The 23,634-nt window shown below is 48.6% G+C and overlaps 1 protein-coding gene and 2 non-coding genes across 4 annotated transcripts in view; 2 read left to right on the top strand and 1 right to left on the bottom strand.

Annotated features, from left to right (window-relative positions):
* The first annotated feature begins 447 nt into the window (after positions 1 to 447).
* Positions 448 to 520, top strand: TRNAK-UUU. Its single transcript has one exon. It is a non-coding gene; the product is annotated as a tRNA-Lys (tRNA).
* Positions 521 to 798: 278 nt separating this feature from the next.
* On the bottom strand, positions 799 to 871 carry TRNAK-UUU. The gene has a single exon. It is a non-coding gene; the product is annotated as a tRNA-Lys (tRNA).
* A 9,132-nt stretch (positions 872 to 10,003) lies between these two features.
* PIK3C2B (phosphatidylinositol-4-phosphate 3-kinase catalytic subunit type 2 beta) overlaps positions 10,004 to 23,634 on the top strand; it is a 65,782-nt gene continuing 52,151 nt past the window's right edge. The window contains exon 1 of one of the 2 annotated variants that reach the window (XM_038585983.1): positions 10,004 to 10,124. The gene's annotated coding sequence lies outside the window, so the exon portion shown is untranslated. Of the gene's footprint in view, positions 10,125 to 22,360; positions 22,465 to 23,634 lie in introns of those variants that run through there. The other variant, XM_038585984.1, reaches the window with a different exon arrangement.

The following is a 23,634-nucleotide window of genomic DNA, read 5'->3' as shown; positions in this document are numbered from 1 at the left end:
CAGTAGCTTCCGAGCAGTATATTTATATTCTCTCTTAGACTCTTTCTTTTCTGTTTTCCGATCAGTTTTCAGAACTAATATCCAAAAAAAAAAAAGAACTAATATCCACCCTATTACTAATAGTAAAAATAGATCTGATGCTACCGCAATGCTTCAAAAAGTGACACAGCTTGCGTCCTCTTAATCCTGGACCTATTTAGAGAGATTGCAAATCAAAGAAACCTATGTAATAATGGTTTGGGGGCATATAAATACCTCATAATTCTCAGGTACCTGCTTACGCTGGTGAAAAGTACGTGATTTAAGTCTTCTGTTTCTCTTTGTTGTGTAAATCCTGAGCTTTCTTGGGTTTAAAACAATTTCACGAAATATAGGTAATGAAAATCGATTACACAAGGTTCTTTATTCTTATGTAAGGCATTGTAGTAGGAGCCCTTTCTCATGAGAGCCCGGATAGCTCAGTCGGTAGAGCATCAGACTTTTAATCTGAGGGTCCAGGGTTCAAGTCCCTGTTCGGGCGCTTTGCTTTAACTTTCACCTTTATTTTTTTCCTTCACTTATGAACAAGCTAAGAAACACAAATTCCATCTCAACGGGAAACAACTGTGCAAAAACCTCCATATTTGCCAAAAAATTAAGTGATTTTTACATAGTTTTTCTTTCCCTGAGAACACATTTACCTTGCATTTTCTAAAAGCAATGAAAAAATGAATTCAACTTGAAGTGTAAAGTGTGCTTCGTCACGAGAATTTCATTTGGTAGTATTTGGTAATACCAGTAAGGGGCAAAAGCCACAAACGCCCGAACAGGGACTTGAACCCTGGACCCTCAGATTAAAAGTCTGATGCTCTACCGACTGAGCTATCCGGGCGCTCTTAGGGAGGCTTGCTCTTCTGTTTACTTGATATAATTCTAATAAATTATTTCTCCGGTGCAACACATTTAAAGTGCTTTTATCAGCAAGGTAAAGAAAAACAAACATTTATTTTTCTATCCTTTTTCTCCGTTTACTTAAGACATGTGTCCTTCGAGTTCTTTCATATTTCATGTTTGATTAATTGCCAAAATCTACAAAACTGAAACGAAATGGTAATAACTTACAAGACAAGGCAACCAACATGAAAACTTTCAGACAGAACTGCAACTTCTTTTTACTACAATTCTTCTGTTTTCCATCTATCACTTTGCAGATAGGACCTCTTAATTTTCGTTATTCTACAGAACCAGATTACAGTATCTTTCCCCTTAATGAAAAATACATTGCCATTCGCCAGACGATGTGGCTGTTAGATAAGCATTCCTCAGCACAAAAGAAGGAATTTGATTCATGAATGCAGTAGCTAATATGAGAAAATAGAAGTAACGGTGGGAAGGTGAGTCCAAATTTAGATTGAGAGAGAAGGAACTTAGGCTTCGGTTGAAGCTTTGCCTCTCCCCACCTCCCAGGCAAGTGGCAGGTTTCAAGTCAGACTCACAAAATGAGCCATCCTCAACCAGTATTCGTGTGCTACAGTGGGAGCAACATGGAGTATTAAGAATAAAAACCTCCAGATCAGCCTAGTTTTCCCTAAAATCAGTTTCATCAGCCCTGACACATAGGGTGTGGAACACAGGATTATGAAATTTTGAACACTGATAAGGGAATTCATTTTTATTTCTGGGAACTTGAGGCTTCTGAACACAATGAATAATAAAATAGCTCAGCCTCGCTTGGAGGGATTTCTTTCCTACAATTGTCTGATTCTTTTAGAACAAAGACCCACAAATTCTGTGAGCCTGAGCAGGCCTGAGTTTCCATATCTATGAAATGAGGGAATTGATTGGTTGAGCTGTAGGATACCCTCTAAGTCTAAAGTTTTACCATGCTATTGCTTTTCCCATTGTAAGTAAAATTAGAAGGAATGGACTCAAAATGCAACAGGAAGAAATGATATGACTGAACAAGCATTTATTGATCACCTATTATGCCTTAGGTCCTGCGCTAGCTCTAGAGTAGAAGATAAACAGGACACAGATCTTGCTCACAGCCTGGGAAAGAAGGCAGACCCTTAAGCAAACCACTTTAACAAAGTGACAAATGCAGTAATAAGGATCAAGTACAGCATGGCAGGAGATGAGCATGGATAGAAAGGCCTGGATTATAAAACAAGGATGGTGGCCCTCGAGTTTTCAGCAAGAAAAGCACATGGTCAGAGTTTGATTTAAGCAAGTAACTGTCAGAGGTATACAGAGTAAATTGTAATGAGCCAGCAGACATTTGTCTTTTACTTATTCAGACATTTCTTGAGCACCCACTTTGTTAAATGCAAAAACTTCTTGCTCTGTTTTTATGAATGAGATATGGAAATGCATTATACCATTTCTTTTTAAGGAAGGGAAACAGTATCTGTCCAGGATCCCTAATAGGGAAGGAACAGAGGGTCTTGAAGGTTTTTCCCCCCCCCCAGTGGCTTTATTCCCTTTCCTTCAGGATAATAAACCCGCTGTTAAAAGTTGAACAGATGGAATGAGATTGACCCATCAATTTGCTTATGGAGTACCTGCTATTTCCACAGCAGTAAACCAGGCACAGTGGGAAGAAAAACAGTAAGCCCTGAAGGAAAGTGGGGAGTGTAAATTGGGTTTGAAGGATGGTGAACAGGTTACTGTGGCTGAAATGGAGGGAGGTAGAGATGGGCGGGAGACAGCTGACCAGGTTTATTTCAGGCCAGAGAAAAAAACTACATCATATAGGCAACAGCAAAGTTGGAAAGTTGAATCAAAAGTCTGGTTTGTTAACATTGCAATGTCCCACCTGAGGGAGCAGGAACTGGATCTGCTTATCCCCACGTTGCCTTTCCACACACCGGGCAGGAGTGCCATCTTGTACTATTCAGTTGACCCTTCCTGGAGTTTCTTCAAGTTTCTCACTCCCCACAAACTAACTTAATCCTCCCGTTAGAGGGCAGTCTAAACCCACAGATTCTATATTGGGGACCCCGCCCCACATTTCTTAAGCATTATCTCCCCCACTAATTTGTCCTTTTTATTTTTTTATTTATTTTTTTTTTAATTTGTCCTTTTTAAAATAAGTTTTTATTTTAATTTAGTACAGCTAATAGATGGTGTTAAATTAGTCTCAGGTGTTTTCCCACTAATTTGTAGACGGATCATTTTTACCTGCCACAACCCCTCCACTCCCCGCCTCCCTCCCCACCCCCCACCCGCACCCCCACCCTCACCCCCACCCTGACCCCTCTCCCCATTCACCAGACTCATCTGTCTTGGAAAATCACCACTGGCTCCGTATCAGAGCAGGAAAAAGTTGTAGAGCAAGGAAGGTCTCGCGATTCTCCCACTTCTTGCCCTCTCGGTGACATCATCCTGAATCCTGACACAGTCCTCTTCCTGCAGCTGCCTTAAGGAGTTACACCTTGGAGTGGAAAGTGTTTTCACAGGGACTTGGGGGCAGCCGCCTTACACAGTGAGGTTTTTGTGTCTTCCTCATCCTGAGAGTCCCACAGTGGCACAAGGCAGGGAAAGCACATGGATAGTTGTGCATTGAATACAACTGTATTGAAGAGCCAGATAGCACATCTCTAACGGTGGGATTTAAGTCAGGAGGAAAGGTTTAATTTGGGGAGGCTTTCCCAGGGTTTCCCAAACCAATGCCCAGTGTAGCTGCCTACACAAAGCCCAGTCTACCATCATCATTGTATAGAGTCTTTGGAGTTAAGACCATTACAAGGTACCAGGGAGATGCATGGTACAGAGAAGTTGTTTGGAGACCCTAAACCAAGTGAGAGCAGCCTGGGGTTCCAGTGAGCCCTCCCACCCCTCTTCTCTCTGAGAATACAGGGAAGCCAGCAGCCCAACAATCCTGAACAGCACCAACAGCTCAGACACCAGCTCAACAGTTCAGGATAAATACTCCCTGAACCAGACAGCCCTCAAATGTCCTGGATCAGTGAAAAGATGTAAGAGAAAAACAGGACTGTTGATGCCAAGGCCAGTGGGATTCAATGGAAGCGAAGAAGTCAATCTGACCACCGAATATTTACAGAGCTCCCCTACCCCATCTACAACATCTATTCACCTTTCAAAAATATTTGGATCTTTTTTGAGGAGTCTACTGCAGGATTTTTAAATGGAAATGGTGCCAACATTGCCTTTTGCGATTTTAGCTTAAAATTGTTTTACAGATAAACCCTAGCCCAGAACAGAGCCCTGAGAGAACACAGCACAGATTCACACACCCTTTCCTTTCATTCATTTCAACCACTTGCTCCCGGACTAATAACCAGGTCCTCATTCATTCACACATTCACCAAGTATTTATTGAAACCAGCTGTGGATCAGGCAATAAATTAGCTCTAGAAATTCAAAGGTAAACCCAACAGAGAGTGCCGGGTCCTTAAGTAGCTTATAGTCGAATTACCCTCTTCTGTCCCCTCCCCAATTCAGAAAAAAGCAAACAAGTAGTTTTGACACTCTGTGATTAGTGCTACAATCCAGGCAGCTCTTGGGTGTATTTAGAGATGCTCAGGAGGCACTCTAGGGTAACTTTCTGGAAAGTTAATTGTAGGGTGTATTAGTCTGCTATTGCTGCTGTAACAAATTACCATACATTTAGTGGATTAACACAATTCTGTAGATCACAATTCTACCATGGGTCCCACGAGGCAGAAATCACTGTGTCACCAGGGCTGTGTTCCTTTCTGAAGGCTCTGAGGAAGAATCTGTTTCCTTGCATTTTCCAGTTTCCAGAAGCTTTTCACATTTCTTGGCTCAGGACCTCAATCCTTCGACTTAAAAGCCAGCAGTGTTGTATCCCTCTTACCATTCTTCCATCGCCACATCTCCCTCTGACTTCACCCGGGGAAGGTGCTCTGCTTTTCACGGACTAATGTGATTAGATTGGGCTCACCTGGGTAATCTAGGCTAATCTCTTCATCTCAGTCTTTAATGAAATCCCATCTGCACAATCCTCTTGTCATGTAAGATAACATATTTGCACTTTCCAGGGATTGGGAAGCAGACCTTTTATTCCTTTTGCAGAGGCCATTATTCTGCTTACCATGTAGAAAGACAGCCACATAAGGGGAAGGGCAACAGAGGTGGGGTTTGGGGTAGGAGGCCCTTTCCAAGCAGTTGGGAGAGCTTGTAGAATGACCGGTAGGTGGGAATCACATGTATTCCAGAAACAACATGGAGTTTTCATTGGAATGAGGGAGGGAGTTATTCACTCAACCCACATTTATTATTATTTTTTAAGATTTTCTTTATGTATTTGACAGAGAGAGAGAAAGAGAGAGAATGAGCAGGGGGAGTGGCAGGGAGAGGGAGAACAAGCTCCTGGATGAGTAGGTGAGACTTGATCCCAGAACCCTGGGACCAGGACCTAGGATCATGACCTGAGCTGAAGGTAGACACTTAACCTACAGAGCCACCCAGGTTCCCCTCAACGCACGTTTATTAAATGCCCACTATATGGTAGGTGCTATTTTGAGGATACAAGGATGAACAAGACAAAGTCTCTGTCCTCTGAAGCTACAGTGAGAAGCAAGGGCCAGATTATGAGAGGCCTTGTTGACCTTCTTAAAGAGTTTGAGCTTTATCCAAGAGTTATGTGGAGTCATCCATTCATTCATTTGACAAATTTTATTGAGCACATTCTATGTGCCAGGCACTGTTCCAGACTCTGGGAATACAGAAGTTTAAGAACTAAAGGGAAAACAAAAACAAAAACAAAAAAAACCTAAAGAACCCCTGCCCTCACAGAGCTTCTGTGCTAGTTGATGTTAATTAAGCAAGGGAAGCAGGTGTCTGCTTTAGAAAGATCATTCTGGCTGAGGTATTGGAGAAGAGATTGGAGGGAAGCAAAACCAGAGGTAGCCAGGCCCCTAAACTCCCTTCCTCAAGATTCACAGTCTTTCTCCAGCTTTGTGTCACTCCTTGGACACCTCCTTTTTTTGTCAGGAACCTCCTTTCCCCTCTATCCTCCAACTGTACCAATTCTGCAACATCCTACCCCAGCCCCGATTTAACATTCTACACCTGGTCTTCCCAGGGCGGCAGAAGAAAAGGATGAAAATGTAAATAGCACTTCCACTATGTATCAGAATACCTGATTCCAGCCACATCCTTGCTTCTGCCGACAATTCCATTTCTCTAAGAAGCCACCATTCTCATCCCTTTTGGTGGCTATTTTAACCATATCTACATTCATTAAGTCCTCAAGCCCAGCTTGACCCCTTCTCTATCAGGAGATTGCTTACAGACCATCAGGTGGCTACCAGTTAACTCCTCACCTCTAGGTTTACCAACCTATGCAAGTACCCGCCTGTGCACCCTTCCTCTCACCCCAAGCAGCCCCATTCCTCCCATCCACCCCCTGTGTGTCCATCTGCTCTGTCACAGTTTTTATTAATCCTCTACCTCCTTGGTCTTTCCCTTCAACATTTGAGTATGTTTAAGCTCTTCCAATCTGAAAAAGCCATCACAAAAATCTTCCTTTTGATCCTGCACTCCTCACCCCCTATCCACTGCTTTATAGTTTCCATTAATTGCCAAGCTTCTAGAAAGAAGCTTCAATGTCCTCATGTGTCTCTTATTCCTTAACCCACTGGAGCCTGGTTTAACTGTGACTGTTCTCATACCAGCATCCCAGTGACTTTCCTGTTAATGCAAAGGGCATTTTCTAGCCCTGCCCTTCTGCCAAACTTGTGTTCTGGTCACTTCACTGACGTTTCCTCCCACCCTCCTTTCTGATACCCTGTGGTCTCAGATTTTCCCTATCAACATGGTTGTTTCTTCTCAGCTCCTTTGGCAGGGCCCTTTCTCTGTTGCGCCCACCTAGGTAATCTCACACATGCCCACAGCTTCACAACCATCTATTTTTTTTTAATTTTTTTTATTTATTTATGATAGTCACACAGAGAGAGAGAGAGAGAGGCAGAGACACAGGCAGAGGGAGAAGCAGGCTCTATGCACCGGGAGCCTGATGTGGGATTCGATCCCGGGTCTCCAGGATCGCGCCCTGGGCCAAAGGCAGGCGCCAAACCGCTGCGCCACCCAGGGATCCCCACAACCATCTATTATCCGAAGAATCCAAAATTGCCATCACCTGTCTATACCTCTGCTCTGATTTTGGTTTCATAAATCCATTCTGCTAGACATCCTCAACTAAACATTCCACAGATGCTTCAAACCCAACATGTCCAAAATTAAACCCATGTTCGCTCCCACAACACCTGGGCCCTGTCTTACTCCAGTCCCCCACTTGGTGCACGGCACCGTCTGCCACTAATTCCCATGGCATCAAGTGGAGAGTGATTCTAGATCCCTCTGCCCACTACCTACATTACATCTATAATCAAATATGATTGATTTGACCTCCTAACCATCTTGTGTGTCTGTCCTTTCCTTTCCATCCTCACTGTCACAGCCCTGGCCCAGTTTTCGAGATTCTCTGATCTTGCAACTCTGAATGTAGCCATAGCTTCCTTGAGCTGTCATCCTGTACTCCTAACGTGGCAGGAAGCAAATGGCACTCTCCACTTTGAAGATACTATTTACAAAGGGTCAGCAGGGTAAAGGAAAGCCACAGGAATAGTGTGCAGTACTTTAGGGCCAGCAGGAAAGGAAATTTTCACCCCCAGGCCAGAGAAGGCAATTGAGATATCTGAATTGAGAAAAGAGGGGAGGGAGAGGGAACCACCCAGAGGGAGCTGTGAACTTTGGTTGAGGGTTGCAGCCAGCCCACAGTGACTCCAAAGAGAGGGAAATCCTGAGAAACAAATATCCAGACCTATTCGACCTCCTTCCTTCCAATCTCCTGCCAGGGTTCCCAGGGGCCATCCCCTACTAGGAAGCCAGAGAGCCAAGATTGAGTCTGCAGTAGCAAAGGGAAGATACACAGAGCATCTTCCAAATCCTCTTATGCAATATGCCAGAAGGTTTTTCTGATCATATCACTCCCAGCTCCACTTGTCTATACCCTAGGTTCTCTGTCACCTGCAGGGGGAAAAAAAAAATCTAAATTTTTTGGCACGCCCTGGTTTCTCTTATAAGGAAATATTTTTCTCCGTTCCAAAGTGCATTATAAAGTCTCTGATAAAATGTTCAACCCTATTTCCTGTTAGCTCTCCATTTGGGAAATTTTCACTCCAGCAACAGACATACTGACGGCCACTAGGTCACTCTGTTCTCTCAGGCCTCTGAGCTTAGCCTGATGACAGGGTCACAGATATTTATACTGTGAACAAGTGGTGAATGAGTGAATGAATGAATGAATGAATGAATGAGTGTTTTTATCCCCTGTGGCTCTTGAGGATTAGGAATGGGATCACATTTCCATTATGACTGATGTACGCGCAGAGCATTCTGTCTATAGTCACCGGAATGGTTCACATACATTCTCTCATTTGCTCTTCACAAAAGCCCCGAGTGGTTTAAGTGAAGCTGGTGTTATTACTGATGCTCAGAGGGTGGAGTGGGCTACCTGAAGTCACACGGCAGAGGGCAGAGAGAAGAAACACAGGCTTGAGTCTCCCCTTTCATGGGCTTCTCCTCCTCCTGCCTTGCTCAGGGTCACCTACAATTAAGGGTCCTTTGCATTCGCTTAGATTTCATCTTTTATGAGAACAAAACTATCCCAAGAAGTCCTGACTTGTGAACTCACTTTTTACCCTTCCTCCCCCTGTAGGACTTCTGGTTAATCAAATTCCCTTCCTAATCAATATCCTCTTACTGAGCTCTGGAGTCTCTTCAATTTCTAGAACTCTGTGAATCCTAAGAATCGTGTTGGGCTTTTGCACAATTTTGTATTGATGAGGAAATTTTAGAGGTCTTCCTGACATTTTTTTTAAACCCTAGTAAACCCTAAAGAGACTGAAACAGTAGCATTTTAACAAATATTTCCTTGAGACCAGTAAAGGGGTAGGTTGGCAGACGTTTCCATGGAAACCCTGGCTGGGGAGTCTCAGGCTTCCAAAGGAGTTTGGGAGCCTGGAACCCCTGATACCTGAAGGGGAATTGTAGAGGAGGGAGGCTTGGGAAGCAGGTGTTGATCCTTCCTTACTGACCGGCCAGAAAGGAAGGAGGGCCCCGGGGCAGGGGTGGGGTGGGGGTGGGGGAAGAACTAAGTCAAGTTTGGAGGAAATTGTACTTTGAGATCCAAGACCACGGTTACTATGCAAAGCAAATGCAAACGAGGAGCTGGCCAATTCTTGGTGCGTGTGTGCCCGTGCGTGCCTGGGTGTGTGTCCGGGGGGAGTCTTCAGGAAAATTCTCCTGGAGACCGCTGCTGGAAGGCAGCACCAGAAGTCCCAATTTCAAACATGCGGCAGCCTGGTGATGAACGGAGTGGGTTTTCCCCCTCCTGCTGCGGGCCGCGACCCTCCGGGGCTCAGGTCGCACGACGGCGCCCCCCGCCTCCGCCCTGCAGGTGGGGCTTTTGCAGGCGCCGCGACCCGAATGACCCCGGGCGGGGGGGCGGGGGGGCGGGGGGGGTCCTCGCACCGACCGGCCGCGGGTTCTCGGCGGAACCACCTGGCATCCTCTGGCGCCGAGCAGGGGGCGCCCGCGGGGAGGGTCTCGGCCATGTGCGGAGCCTCGCTCGAGTGGGAAGCGCAGCGCGGCCGCCGGCTCCCGAGCACGCTGGGACGGCCGCGGGGGAGGGGAGGGGGAGGGGGGAGGGGGGGGGAGGGAGGGAGGCGGGCGGAGGCGGGGCGGGGGCGGGGGCGGGGGGAGGCGGCGGCGCCCGGGGTTCCGGGGCCCGCCCCGCCCGCGCTCGCGCTCGCGGCCGAGTCGGCGCTGCGGGCGGAGCGGGAGGCGGGAGGCGGGAGGCGGGAGGCGGGAGGCGGGAGGCGGGCGGAGGGCGGAGGGCGGCGGGCGGCTGCCTGTCGGGGCCGAGCGGAGCGCCGGGCCTCCGGGACATGGCTCCCCCGCTCCCGCCCGCGGCTCCCGCTATTGTCTCGCCCGGGGTGGCCTGAGTCCGCGCCCGCGCCCCCCGCGCCCCCCGCGCCCCCCGCGCCCCCCGCCCGGGACCCCCAGGACCTGCGCTCGCGGCGCGCAGAGGGGAGCGGCCCGGAGCGGGGCCCACGGCACGTCGCGCCCCGCAGGGAAGCCCGCAGCGAGCTCAGGTAGGACGCGGGGGGCGCGGGGGCGCGGGGAGACCGGGGCGCGGGGGGCGCGGGGGCTCTGCCCTCCCTCCCACCTGGCAGCGGCCGAGGCGCGACAATGCGCGGGGCCGGGCGGGCGCGGACGCGGACGCGGGGACAGACCCAGCCCGCGGCGCCCCGCAGGTTGCAGACTCCATCCGCCGCCCCGCCCCGGCCCGGGCACCCCTCCCCACCCCTTTCCTCTAAGCACACTTCCTGGCTCCCAGCTGCAAGGCGATCTGAACCAACCACTGGTTCGGGGGTTTGTTTAAGATAAGAAATAAAAAGCAAAACCCGCCCCGGAGCGGGGGTGTGGGGTGTGGGGGTGTGGGGTGCTGCTCTCCCTTGCAGCGGGTGAAAAGTCAGCATCCAGCCTGGGAATACACACACGCCTTAGCCGGCTTCTGCCTTATAAGGGCTGCAGCAGCAGAGAAGCTCAGGGGACGGGGCACCCTCAGGCCTGAGCCCCCGGGCCCTCCCGGGAGGCGCTGCTCCCCCGGCTGGCGCTTGTCCCCTGCTCGGCTCCCGACAGCGGCGGCTTTGATGTCGGGGAGCAGCCGCAGCCGCAGGAAGCCCGGGGGACGCTGCCAAGCCGGGGTGGGGTAGGCTGGGGAGCCAAGGGGCTTGGCAAGCTCCTAGCTGTGAGAAGAGATTACCGAATGCATGAGGTTAGTCAGTGCACACACCCTGCTTGGCTGAGGGGGGGTGTGTGTGTGCAGAATCTGCCACTGCTCCGGCTCCTCCAGGCCAACCTTCTTCCCCCTCCATCCCCACCCCCTTTCGGGGGCTTCGTGGCTCCCCTGTCCCAGTTCCACCAGCCACGCCTGGGATGGAATCTCTATCACCCCCTCTTGCCCTGATGCGTTTTGTTTTGTTTTGTTTTGTTTTGTTTTTCCCCTTCAATTCGGGTGGGGGATTTCCGTACCCGGCTGGCTGGCCCCAGCATGGCACCAGATTCCGGGGGCTTCCAGAAGTGGGCCAACACTGCCCTCCTTCTCTCTCTGAACTACCTGTCCGAGATGTGGCCAAGCAGATGTAAGCAATTTGCTCTGAATTCCAAACCTGTATCAGTTTGAATGAAAACTTACTCCACCGCCACACTAGGCCTCGGAAAGGTATTGGCAGAGCAACATTACAGGAGGTGGCAAACTGGATCCGCAGATACTCCTCCTTCCCCAAGTCCAGCTGTGGACTACAGCAGAGAGGTTATGAGACTTCAGAACTGCATCTCCTCCAGAGCCTGGCACTCCCATCTGGGGTTGTGTCCATGGAAAAATTAAGTAGAGGCACATTTTATAGCTCTGCCTGGCAGCTAGCATCTGAGGAGATGGTGGCTGCGAGCCGGAGCCCAGGACTGAGGCTGCGGCTGCTTCTCCTTTGGCCTTTCGGTGAGCTTAAGGTTTGATTTCCATGGCTCTGAATTTACTGCTGAGTGTGCATGGGTGTGTGTGTCTGAATTTGATCAAGCTCTCAGCCCTGGCCAGAAGGGAGCCTGTGCATTTTCTTCTCCCTGGAAGCATCCGTGAGGGAGGTGTGCCGGGCCGAGGAAGGCTCCGGGGATCTGAGGCCTCACAATTTTCTCCGGGGTGCTCCTTTGGGATTGCCCAATGACCTGGAATGCTCTTGGTCCTTGCCATGACATAATGGCCCTCTAGCAGACACCCCACAGCCTTGTGGGCCTTTGGTCCCCTCTCTGGTTTCCTCACCACATCTGGCCTGGTGCTTTGCAGGTACCTCATCTGTATAGTCCTTCAGTTTGGACAGCCCTGCCACAGCCAGCAGGGAGAAAAATGAGAGAACTTCGTTTCCTGTGAGGGGTTTGTGACTGGCCGTAAACTTCAAGCTGCTCATGCTCCCCACGCTCCCAGAATGTGAACTTGGACATGATAATGCTGAGGTGTAGAGAAAATCAATGGGTGGTTTTGAGGCCAGGGGGCTTGGCTTTGAGTCCAGGTGTGACTTACTTCCTAGCTGTGTGAGCATGGACAACTTGTGAGCCTAAGAATTCGTTTGCATATCTGTAAAATGGGAGAGAAAATACCCTTGGCTCATAAGACTGTTTTAAGGGTGAAATACCCTGCTTACCATGAACTGAATAAGATCATGTGTACAGAAGCATTCTGGAAACTGCAGAGTACTGTATCAATGCGTGTCATTCGCCCTGAGTTTTAACCTTGGTAACAAGGGAGGGAGAACTGGTGAGAGTTGGGACAGGGATGGGAGAAAGGGATGGAATAGAGAATGTTCTGGGACGTGGGACAAGGGAAGAGTAGTGTGCCAATACCAAGGTACCTATTTCTTGGGTTACTTCTCTTTTTTGGTGGTGGTGGTGGGGGGGTGGTGTACTTTAAAAAAGCTTTGGCAGGATGGGGGCCAAGAGGGAAGGAAACACTGCTTAACAATATTTATAGGAAAGGGGGAAACAGCCCTCAAACTCTGGCTACTATTCATTGACAGGGTAGTGCTGAGCTGGCAAATAATATAATAGCTAACACTTACTGATGTCAATCAGTTCATAAATGACAGAGGAGGGATTTGAAGCAGGCTGTTTCACTCTAGACCCTGTGCTCATAACTTCGATACCACCAATAGAGACATCTTGGGTCTTCGGAGAACGAGAAGGGGTAGTGGAGTCATGGAATTCATTTATACTGGATTCCCTGACTTGAACGCTCATGTCATGTCACCAGACTGGGACACTCCTTAGATATTAAACTTCTCAAGGGCAGGGGCCCAGCATAGCTCCTTCTGAATTCCCAGGTGTTTGGGGGTCGAGGCACATGTATGCGAATTCCTTGCCAGCTTTTCTCTGCTTTCTCATTCGTATCCCTACCTTCAGTGTAAGGAGAAGACAGGGGATAATTAAGTCAAGTACTTTTGCTACCTTCTGGGCAACATTAATAAGAGAATTGGGACTTGGGGTACTCCAGAAAATTGAGGCAAATCTTTTGTTTTTGTATTTCTATATCTGTTTTATTTTGCATCTGTCTTATAAAATGAAACTTAGGAGACTATTATTCTTGCACATCCTATGACCACCTAAGGCTTCAGAACTGGAAAGGACTTCTCATTTCCCTGAGAAGAAGTCACTCTCCCAAGGTCACAGATACTAGTGGTGCTAGAACTTTATGCTTGCCCCATAGGCCACATATGACCAATGACAGGACCTGTCTTGCAGCACTTCAGAGTCATACGTAGACCCTGCCAGTGACTTTATTTTTGGGGAATTCTCTTAGGGCACTGGTGATGGGATTCACTCACCCTGAATTTCTATGTTGGTTAAAGACATTAAGGACACAGAAGACAACATACTTCAAGGCAGAGGCCCTCAAAGTCTGGAGAAGGAAGAGGAAAGAGGTTCTCAATAATCCTCTGGCAGAGTACAGAACCTATGATTGAAGGACTCTAACAATTCACTCCTTCCTCTTTTGGGATACTTCCCACAGGATGTCTCATCCAGCAAAGGCTCAGTAGTACTTCCAAGAGGAACCAGAGATCATCTGCCTCTTTAGAGAATGTTTTCCTTTCACCAGTGCTTTATTACTCCTGCCTTCATTCCTTCCTGAAAACACTGTTCAATTCCCTCCTTCCTAGACCTTTCCCTCTCTCCAGCCAACCAACCCTAGATACCATGAGATTAATCCCCTTGGAGGCAGTGCTTTCTTTTCTTCTTGGCAATTCTTCCTACTATGCTCTGTGTGTCCTAAGTCTGTGCTCCTGAGGGTCCTGTCCTAGAAGTTAGCTTCTTCTTCATCTCCTCTCCCTGTATCCTCCCCAAATGGAGGTGAGTGTCAGTAATGAGAGCTGCTTTACTCAACATGGCCAATTGCCCATGTCTGGTGCCTGGCTAAGGCCAGGCCCACCAGGAGTAAGTTTGTATGGAGGCATTCTCTCCAGCCAAGTTATTCTATCTTCACGTAGTTGGTACCCTTGGCAGCAGACCCGAAGACATAGGGTGAGGGGAAAAAGAGGAAAGAACTAAGAAGATTCCATTTTGAGGAAATGCTACATTTTGCCTTGCTAGGGAGAAGAAATGGATATGAGCCTTTCTTGTCTTAGGGCCCAAACTAACCCAGAAGACAGGTAAGTGTAATGATGGGGCTCTTCCACAGTTGAGACATCTCTTGAGAGCCCTGCTTTGCTGGAAGCAGAGCATCTACCACTTTCTTGATTCGCCATGCTGTTATGTTTTCCTACGGGTAAATAGAGGAAGTTAAGCTGATAAGGAGCACCATTAGAGCGTATTTAATTCTGATCCAAAAAGGAGAGATTGTTTGCAAATTGAGTATTAATGGGAACCTGGGAGAAGACATCTTTATTTTACCCCCAAAAATATTATGGCCAGGGTTTCACATTTCCACTCTAGACTTCAAGAAGGCAGATTTTTTTTTTTTTTTTTTTGATTAAGAGAAAAGATAGCTATAATTCCCTGACAGGAGACTTTGAAAGATAGAGTGGTTCCAAGGGGTTGGCAAATTCTCTGAAGTGCAATTTTGACGACACTGTTGCAAATGGTTCTGGCACAGGAGGCAAAAAGGAGCCACCTGAGCAAAAGTTCAAGTACCAAGAAAGTCAAGAGTGTGTGCTGAAGAATAGCCAGCAGCATTGAGTGTCTGTCCACTGGTAGCTTGCTTGCTTGCGTGTTTACTTTTTAAGCTTTTCTTCTTTATTTTCCCCCCTAAGTTTTAATATTCTAATTCCAGTTAACATACAGTGTTATATTAGTTTCAGGTGTTGTCCTCCTGTAACTTTTCAGACATTATCTTTACTTTTCCCTTCCCCTAATGTTGGAGAAAACCATGAGGATGAAATTGTGTCTTCCCCTTTACCAATGGGATAGCTGAGATTCCAATTAGGCTCGATTGAAGTGAAGATTAAGAAACATGCCAAAGATAATTAGAGCAGAACCAAAGTTTGAATCCAGGTCAGGATACCTCCATCACCTGTTGTTTCTTCCTTCGGTGCTCCCCTGTAAGGGACCTCTGAGAAAAAAAGTGTCCGTGAGGCCCAAGTTCTGAATGAGATGGGGGTTTCCCCAAGAGTCGGTTGACAACAGAAAGGGTTGTTCTCAGAGTTGTCTGTGGAAGAAGCTATGGTCACAAAGGGACATAAGTCTCTCAAGATAATGTTTAAAAAGAACTCATTCATTCAACAGATGTTTTTTTGAAGGCTTACTGATGACTTTCAGGGCTTTCAAAGTGATGAGGGCAGAGAGCCTTCCAGAACTTTCAGTTGAGTGGGGACTACAGACAAATATATAGGCTGTGGAGTGGGTGAGTGGGTGAGTACGGGATGCTTTGAAAACTCCTAAGTGGGGCATTGAGGGTAGTCAGACTTCCTGGAAGAAGTTCGATGTCAGCCAAGATCAGAACAATGAGTAGAAATTGGGGTGGGGGATGAAGTGAAAGGCAAAGCAGGTGAAGTAAAAGTAGTTTAACCTGGCTAGAGCCATGGAAGGAGCTTGTATTTTATCTTTTATTCACAATGTATCTGATACTCTCCTCAGTGCATGGGAGTAAAGAAGACAGACACGTTCCCTGACCTTCTGGAGTTTGTGTTCTGGGAGAACTTAGTTCATTAAGAATTAAACCGAGCATCTTTATTTTGCCGACTGGGATTCTATACGTGTAGATCCACCTGAACTTGGGGGGAGTTTGAAAGAGCCTCTTCTGATAGTCCTGCAGGTAACATAGCGTAGAGGCAGGAGGTGGGTTAATCAATGGTTGGTTAATTCTTCCTCCAACAAAAATATCTTCAGTGCCTCTGTTCCTTCATTCTTATATTTACTGATTCATCAACTGAAGGGCAACATTCAGTATATAGGTAAGAGGATGGTTCAAAACCTGGCTCTCCCACATACTAGTCATTTGATCTTGGGAAAGTTACTTAATTTCTCTGTGCTTCTGTTTCCTCATTTGTAAGATGGGGGAAAATAATAATACCAGGGGGAAAAAAAGGCTGTGGTAAAAATGAAATTAGTTCATTTCAGTGTACTCTAGCACAGCCCCTGCTACGTAGTAAGGGCTTAGTAAATGATGGTAGTTACAGTTATGTTAGAGGGATATAAACTTCAATCCAATATGGTCCATGACCTTGAGGTAACCACATTGTACTCCAAAAACTGCAAGTGAATGGATGAGTTGCTTTATGACGGGAGGTAATCCTATAAACTCACAACGAGGCAGCTGTCACACAGCTGCCTCAAGAGCTGGAGTAATCTGAGGCAGCATTTCAGAGAAGTATAGAAGCTGGGACTGTAGTGCTTCCTATTTTGGGGCCTCTAAACTCTTGAGAGTTGAATAAATGCTATGGGGTATGAGCCTGGAAAAATAAATTACAACTTGCCTTCCTCATTCAGAATCTCTAACCCTACAGCAGGGAGATGTTAAATGTTCTCCTCTGGGTTGGTCTGACCATGCTCAGAACACAGTATTTAAGGGCTGTGTCCCTGGTGTAAAACACTGTGCTGAGCATCGTGGGGAAGACAAAGGTAAATAAGAGATAGTTCCTATTCTTAAGATGAATGGGCTTATGTCTGTGAAAGTACTTTGTGTTTGTTTGTTTAAAGATTTTATTTATTTATTTTACAGAGAGAGAGAGAGAGAGAGCGCGCACTTTCACAAGCAGGAGCGATAGAGGGAGTGGGGAGAAGCAGGCTCCCCACTGAACAGGGAGTCCAGTGTAGGACTCGGTCCCAGGACTCTGACCCTGAGATCATGACCTCAGCCAAAGGCAGGTACTTAGCCGACTGAGCCACCCAGGCGCCCCTGTGAAAGTGCTTTGTATCTATAAATCACCTACATGAATAAAAATTATCTTTGTTCCCATCACTAGTAGGTATAATGCCAAACAGTGTAAATGCTGTATATATTTAAAGATGTTCAAAAGGGAGCAAAAGTCACTTTAGGTCATAGGAGGTGAGAGAAGGCTCAAATATAAGAGCAGGCACTTGAAGAAGGCAAGCCAGAGTATTCCAGAAGGCGCTAGCATGACTGAAGATTTGTGGGAAAACTCATGGCTCTGGGGAATGGTTAATAACCCTCAGCATTTAGGGAATGTGCGGGGCACAGGGCTGGGATTCGGTGTGGGGAGTCTTGAATGTCTGATAATGAGCAGGAGAGCTAGAAACCTTTTCCTCAGAAGGATGATGTGAATAGAGCCACTGCTGCAGGGTTTTCTTGCCAGAGGAGCATAGGGCTTTAGGGGTTAGTGGGGAGACAGACTTCAGAAGGCTACTTTAGTTATTCAGGTAAGAGAAAGAATAATCATTTTGGGTGCCTGATATGTGCTTTTTTTTTTTTTTTTTAAAGATTTTATTTATTTATTCATGATAGACATAGAGAGAGGTAGAGACACAGGCAGAGGGAGAAGCAGGCTCCATGCAGGGAGCCCGACGCGGGACTCGATCCCAGGACTCCAGGATCACGCCCTGAGCCAAAGGCAGGCGCTAAACCGCTGAGCCACCCAGGGATCCCCCTGATATGTGCTTTCGATGTTGTTTCATTAAGAAAAGTAATCCAAAGCTTGGAAAAGAATGGACCAATTTGAGAGAGATTGGATTAGGAAGGCAGGGGGTATTTCCTTCCCTGGAGGTGGATTGGTTGTGGCTCAGTCTGGAAAGAGCACTGGAGTGGGAGTCAAGGACATGCCTCTAGTTTCTAGTCCTGCTTCTGCCACTGTCTAGCTGTGTGACTCCAGACAAGTCATTTCTCCCCTCTGGTCATTGGTTTTCTCTCTCTGTCTCCCTCCCTCCCTCCATCGCAGTGACACACAACATTACATTAGTTTCAGGTGTACAACAGAGGGATTCAACTTCTCCATTTGTTACACTGTGCTCATCACCAGTTTAGCTACAATCCGGCACCACACAACACTAGTACAGTATCACTGACTAGATTCCCTGTGCTGTGTGTGCCCTTTATCCCCATGACTTATTCATTCCATGCGTGGAGGCCTGGATCTCTCACTCCTCTTCACCCATTTTGACAGTTGGCCATTGGTCCCCTTATCTGTATGATGGTGGGTTGTCTTTCGGTTTTTGCTTGTTTATTATTTGCTTGCTTTTGAGTGGCTTGGGAGGTAAAAGAGTGTTTTGGGGTAAGGAGGGAGGGTACAGAGTTGTATTGGGATAATCACAATGTCAGCTTGCACTTTCAGCAAAATGGGAGGTGCCTGGGGCGCATTCTATGGGATGGGAAAAACACTATGAATTTTGGCCTCAGACAGGTTTCAATTTGATTCTTGATTCTACTGCCTACTAGTTTTGTGACCTTGGGTAAATTAATGAGTCCCCTTTCTGCTTACTACTTACCTCATCCATTAAATAAGGATATTAATACCCATGTAGTAGGATTGTTGTGAGGATTAAACAGGATACCTGGGACAAAATTGCAGAGGGGAAAACCAGGTCTCCTTCTTTCCTTTTTATTTATTTTATTTATTTTTTATTTTTTTATTTATTCAGAGGCAGAGAGAGAGAGAGGCAGGCAGAGACACAGGCAGAGGGAGAAGCCGGCTCCACTCAGGGATCCTGACGTGGGACTCAATCCCGGGTCTCCAGGATCACACCCCAGGCTGCAGGCGGTGCTAAACCACTGTGCCACCGGGGCTGCCCTCCTTCTTTCCTTATATTTCTGCCATATTCATATTCACTTAGCCTCTTGCCCAGCCCTGCCCTCCTCCTCTTTCCCTTTCCCCAGAATAAAGGCTCCTCCACTCCAGTCACGACAGCGGGCATATCCCTGGGGGTACTAACTTGGCAGACTGTAATGGTGTTTCCATACATTGGAGTGGTATTTCTGTAAGGTGGCCTGTGGAACATCGGCCCTAAGATGTCTGTACTCATGGCCACACCTTGGCTACACTTATCCAGCTGAAAGCAGTTTCAACTAATCCCTACTGAGAATGGCCTGTGACTATTGCTGCCCTTGTGGATCTCGGGGGAGAGTCACATGGACAAAGCCTCATGAAAATGGGACTGGTGGAAAGGGAGCATGTGCCACTGTGCCGGGTGGGCAGCTGGTCTACCCCTCTGTCAAGTGTCCCCTTTGCTGGATGTAGACTGGGACCATGTCTTATGGAGACCTCTGTCTCCCTTGGGACCTTCCTGTGTGGAGTGGGGCATCAGAGATAGAAGGACATCAGAGCATGTACAGAGCAACACCCTAAGAAATCGCCATGATTCCTTGCTCTGCTCCCCCACCCCCTAGGTCACTTCCTGCTTAGAAAATAAGTCTTCTTGACCCCTCTGCACAGATGAAAACTGCTGTTTTAATGCCATCTAAGGCATATGTGGTGTTCTTGTGCCCCAGACCCCAGGGCCACCATTTCAATCTGTTGTGTCACACACATACACACACACATAGCATAAGTGTTAAGCAGACACAGAGAGTAGAAGTCAGGAGAAATTGGAAGAATTGACCAGGGAAGGCTTCTGAAGCTCTTGAGTCTGCGCGGGAAGAGGAGAGACAGAAAACTGGGAAGAAGGAACCTCCTGCTGCACCAAGGGCTTTTGAGGCCCTAAGACTCAGCTGGGCAAGAAAATAGAGCAAAATAGAGCGTAGGGAGTCTCTACAATGCTGTCAGGGGTCCTGCTGAGGACACTGGAACCTACCATCGGGACAGAGGCACAGGAGGGCAACAGGGGGGGTTTCTCTGTCGACCTGGGTAAAATGGAATCCTTGGTCTCTTTCGAGGTTCAGTGTCCTTGGCTGACCCTGAGCAGAAGGGTCCTTCTGTCTGTTACCAGGAAAAGTGGAGGGGAACTTCACGGCGGGGGTGGGGGATGGAGGGGGGTGAGGGGATGGGGGGAAGGTCTGGTGGCCACGTGGGTCAGTTTTGGCTGACAATAGCCAAGGCCAGGGATTGGCAGGGGTCAGTGACTTGGTGACAGGCTGCCTGCTGGGCCACACTGAGGGGGACATGTGTTCTGAACGGGGCAAGACATGCCTAAGCCTCAGGCCCTGAGACCAGGGAAGCCTTGAAGAGGCACAGCTGGCACCAGAGACCCACCCCCGCCTACCTTTTAATGGATCATTCCTCCCAGCCTCTCGAAGTTTCCCTTACCCCTTCCAGAACGGATTAGGTTGGGCGCGCTCTCCTCAGAGGAGAGAGACATTTGCTTTTTATTTATTTTATTTTATTTTAAATTTTTTATTTATTCATGATAGACATAGAGAGAGAGAGGCAGAGACACAGGCAGAGGGGGAGAAGCAGGCTCCATGCAGGGAGCCCAACACGGGGACTTGATCCCTGGACTCCAGGATCACACCCCCTGCCAAAGGCAGGCCCTAAACCTCTGAGCCACCCAGGGATCCCCGACATTTGCTTTTTAAATGCAAATGTCCCTGGATGGGGACTAACGCCTTAGCCTCTAGCACCCCCCTGTAAAGTAGTGTCAGATGTTTGGTGGTGTTTTGTGTGTGTGTGTGTGTGTGTGTGTGTGTGTGTGTGTTTTCTGGGCTGTAAAATGGGGCTGCTCGAGAGGGGAGCACCCTGGTTTGTGAAGACACCAGGGCCTCTCCAATGTACCCTGACTTAGGAAAATAACCAACCACTCCTGAGGTCTGCTGGAAGCTACGTGGCCTTCGGGCAAAGGCTCTGCTGGGCTCGGCTGCCTGGAGTCCCCTTGCCTGGCATTCTGGCTCCCCAGTGGCCTCCTGGCTGGCAGGGCCTGCCTCCGGTGTATTGGAATGTGAACTCTGAAAGCCCAGAGCTGCTTCCTGGCGCTGAAAGGTCCTATTTCCCTTTTACTTCCGGGTTCAACCTCCTGTCTGCTTTTCTCTGACTTCTTTGCGATAACACAAAGATCTAAGATTGTGATCTTGTGGTGTTTAAGCCAGTTTCCTCTCTACTCATCTCCTCTCCTCAGGGGCCTGATGAGGGAGAGAGCAAGGTGGAGGGGATGTGGGAGGGGGCTGGAGGGATGGGAAGGCATGGGAGATGTGCAGGGGCAGATGTGGGTAATTGTGTAGGGTATGGGGGTTGTGCGAGGCGTGCAGGGTATGGAGGTGTGGGGGTTGGGGCATGGAGTATGCATGGAGAGTGTGGGGTGCTTGTGGGCGTGTGGGGAAGGTATGAGTGTGTGTAGGGTGGAGAGGGAGGGGGTGGGAGAGGTAGGTCTTGAGGGATGTGGAGTGTGCACAGGGAAGGGAGTGAGTAGTGTGGGCAAAGTGCGAGTGTGTGGGGGTGTATGTGCAGTTTATGTGATTACCATGGCTTAGGTCCCTGAGAATGACTGTAGTCTATCAGGGATTTTCTTTCTTCATCGGGGAGTTAGCACTACTGAAGATACCCTTATTATCAGGCCACATGTCTAGATTGCTGGTCTAGGGATAGTGGTGGCAGAGGGACAGTGGGCAGGGTTTGTGAACCTATGCAGAGCCTTCCTACTGGGAGGGGGCAGGGAGCTTGCCCTGGGCATGGTGTGGGGCCCCGGCCTCAGCTCCTCAGGTTCTATAGAAGACTGGCTCAGCCTTTTTCTGCTTGACTTCCCTTTGCCCTCCTCTAAGCCAAGCAGGTGGCTCTCAGCTGCTGGCATCCCACCGCCCACACAGCCTGTGACTGCCCGCTGGCTCCTTCATGCAGGCTTACAGGCTTTCGCCTCCAACCTTCCCTCAGGCAGCATGTGGGGGGCCGGGGGGGGGGGGTGCTGTGGGCCTTACTTTCTGCAGGCTGTGTGTAGGATCATTCTGGGGACCAGTCTTCCGGGTCCTTCTCCTCCTCATCCTGGGGTTCCAGCACATCTGGGCCAGGTGTGTACTTGTTGGGGGACAGCACAGGGTTCGGGTTCAGATTGTTCTGGAGTGTCAGTGCCATGTAGCTTCTCCACATTTGGTCTGTGGACCTCTCTCCACTCTGCCACAGATCCGGTGTGAGACGCAGGGCAAAGTCACTGACACTTGGTAGGCCTCCATCTGCTTATCTCTAACAGACAGGAGGACGCTGTCATGGAGGAGAGAAGAGAGCCTCTCAGATGTCTGGGAGGTTGCTACCAGAAAACAACCAAAGCATTGTTTGAATTGAATTAATTGGAAATGCTCCCTAAAAATCTACGCTCTGATCCCCAGCAAAGGTGTCCTTCAGGAGGAGGTCCCACTTGGCATTACTCAGTGCACACTGGTTAGTTCAGTGCCTCTGTAGTTATCCCAAGATACATCCCCCTCCCCTAGCCATGGGCTTGGGCCATAATCTGAAGTGCTGCTCCTTCATTCTTGCAGACTCTGATGGGTTAGGTGCACCCAGCGTGCCCAACCCATGAGGCCTTAAGGTTCATGAGGACTTGGGACACAAGCATCTATGTGGCTCCCATCCCTTCCGTCTGGTGAGTCCTCCAGGCAGAGCAGAGACTCTTTGGTGTGTTCTGCTCTCTTTTTGGCGCCAGAGCTGCTTGGGAACAGCTGTGACCCGCTTTCTGGATTCTGTTTAATGGGCTGGACTCCTCCAGGGAGTTTCCCCAGCCCACACAGGAATCCTGGAGAACTGGATTCCAAAGGACATGAGCTGGGGAAGCTGGACTGGAGATTGAGCTGGAGGTGACAGGTGATAGCACAGGCCTTGCCGGAGGCCTTGGTTTGCTTCTTAGCAAATGGCGCTGTGTCCCAAAGATGAGGAGGGGAGGCAAAAGACCACGAGGGCGGCTGTGTCCCCATCCCCCACTCCACCCACTTTCTTACATCCTCCTCCGAGAGGGGCTTCCTTTATACTTCATGGGGTCTCCAATACCCTCAGAGAGATTAAAGTTTCTTAGACGTTGATGTTTAGAAATGTTGGGGTGGTTTTTCTGATATGGGATGGGCTGGTGTGAATCTTGTTTGTAAAGAACTTTCCTTAGGAATCCCCTCAGCTGGAGACCCAAGATTGGCAAGGGAAGGTCATCCTGGGAGCTCCTTCCCCCCACCCCATCCTACTGCCTTTCTCTAGAGGGCCAAGGAAGCTGGAAGAGTAATTCTTTTTTTTTTTTTTTTTTTTGGAAGAGTAATTCTTAATCACCAAGCTGCTTACAGGGAGCCCAGCTGATCAGAACTAGAAGGGCTGGTTCTATGGGCTGCGGTGGCTTGGAGTGGGGAGAGGAGGGAGTGCAGGAAGTGCAGACCAGACAAGAGGAGATGTGGCTGCTCTGGCTCCCGGGATGGTTCCTGGATTAGAGATCCGCACACTGCCAAGACCTTTCTTCCCTCTTGGCCAGGGGTTCCATTGAGCTGAGTGCCAGCTCCCCGTCTCTGATCTACATTGCCAGCTCTAGGAAGGAAAGTTTTGAAAGGAGCCACAAGCTGCCTCAACAATTCCATCCCTGACTTTCTTCTCACTCAAGTCCTGAATTTGCAGGGTTTGTGGTAGGATCTGTGATTTTCAGGGCTTCTGTGTGTGCGTGCACAGGACCAGCTGCACACATGGTTTCTGAGGTGGGATTGAGGACTCTAGGGCTCTGAAGGCAAACCCAGCTCCATCTAGCCTGTCACACAGGCCCCTAGCACCTGTCTCAGTTCTTCTA

Source organism: Canis lupus, chromosome 38 (assembly GCF_011100685.1).
Source record: "Canis lupus familiaris isolate Mischka breed German Shepherd chromosome 38, alternate assembly UU_Cfam_GSD_1.0, whole genome shotgun sequence".
In the NCBI taxonomy this organism is placed as follows: Eukaryota; Metazoa; Chordata; class Mammalia; order Carnivora; family Canidae; genus Canis; species Canis lupus.
Note: the sequence above shows the minus strand (reverse complement) of the source record. Positions and strands in the feature narration are given on the sequence as shown.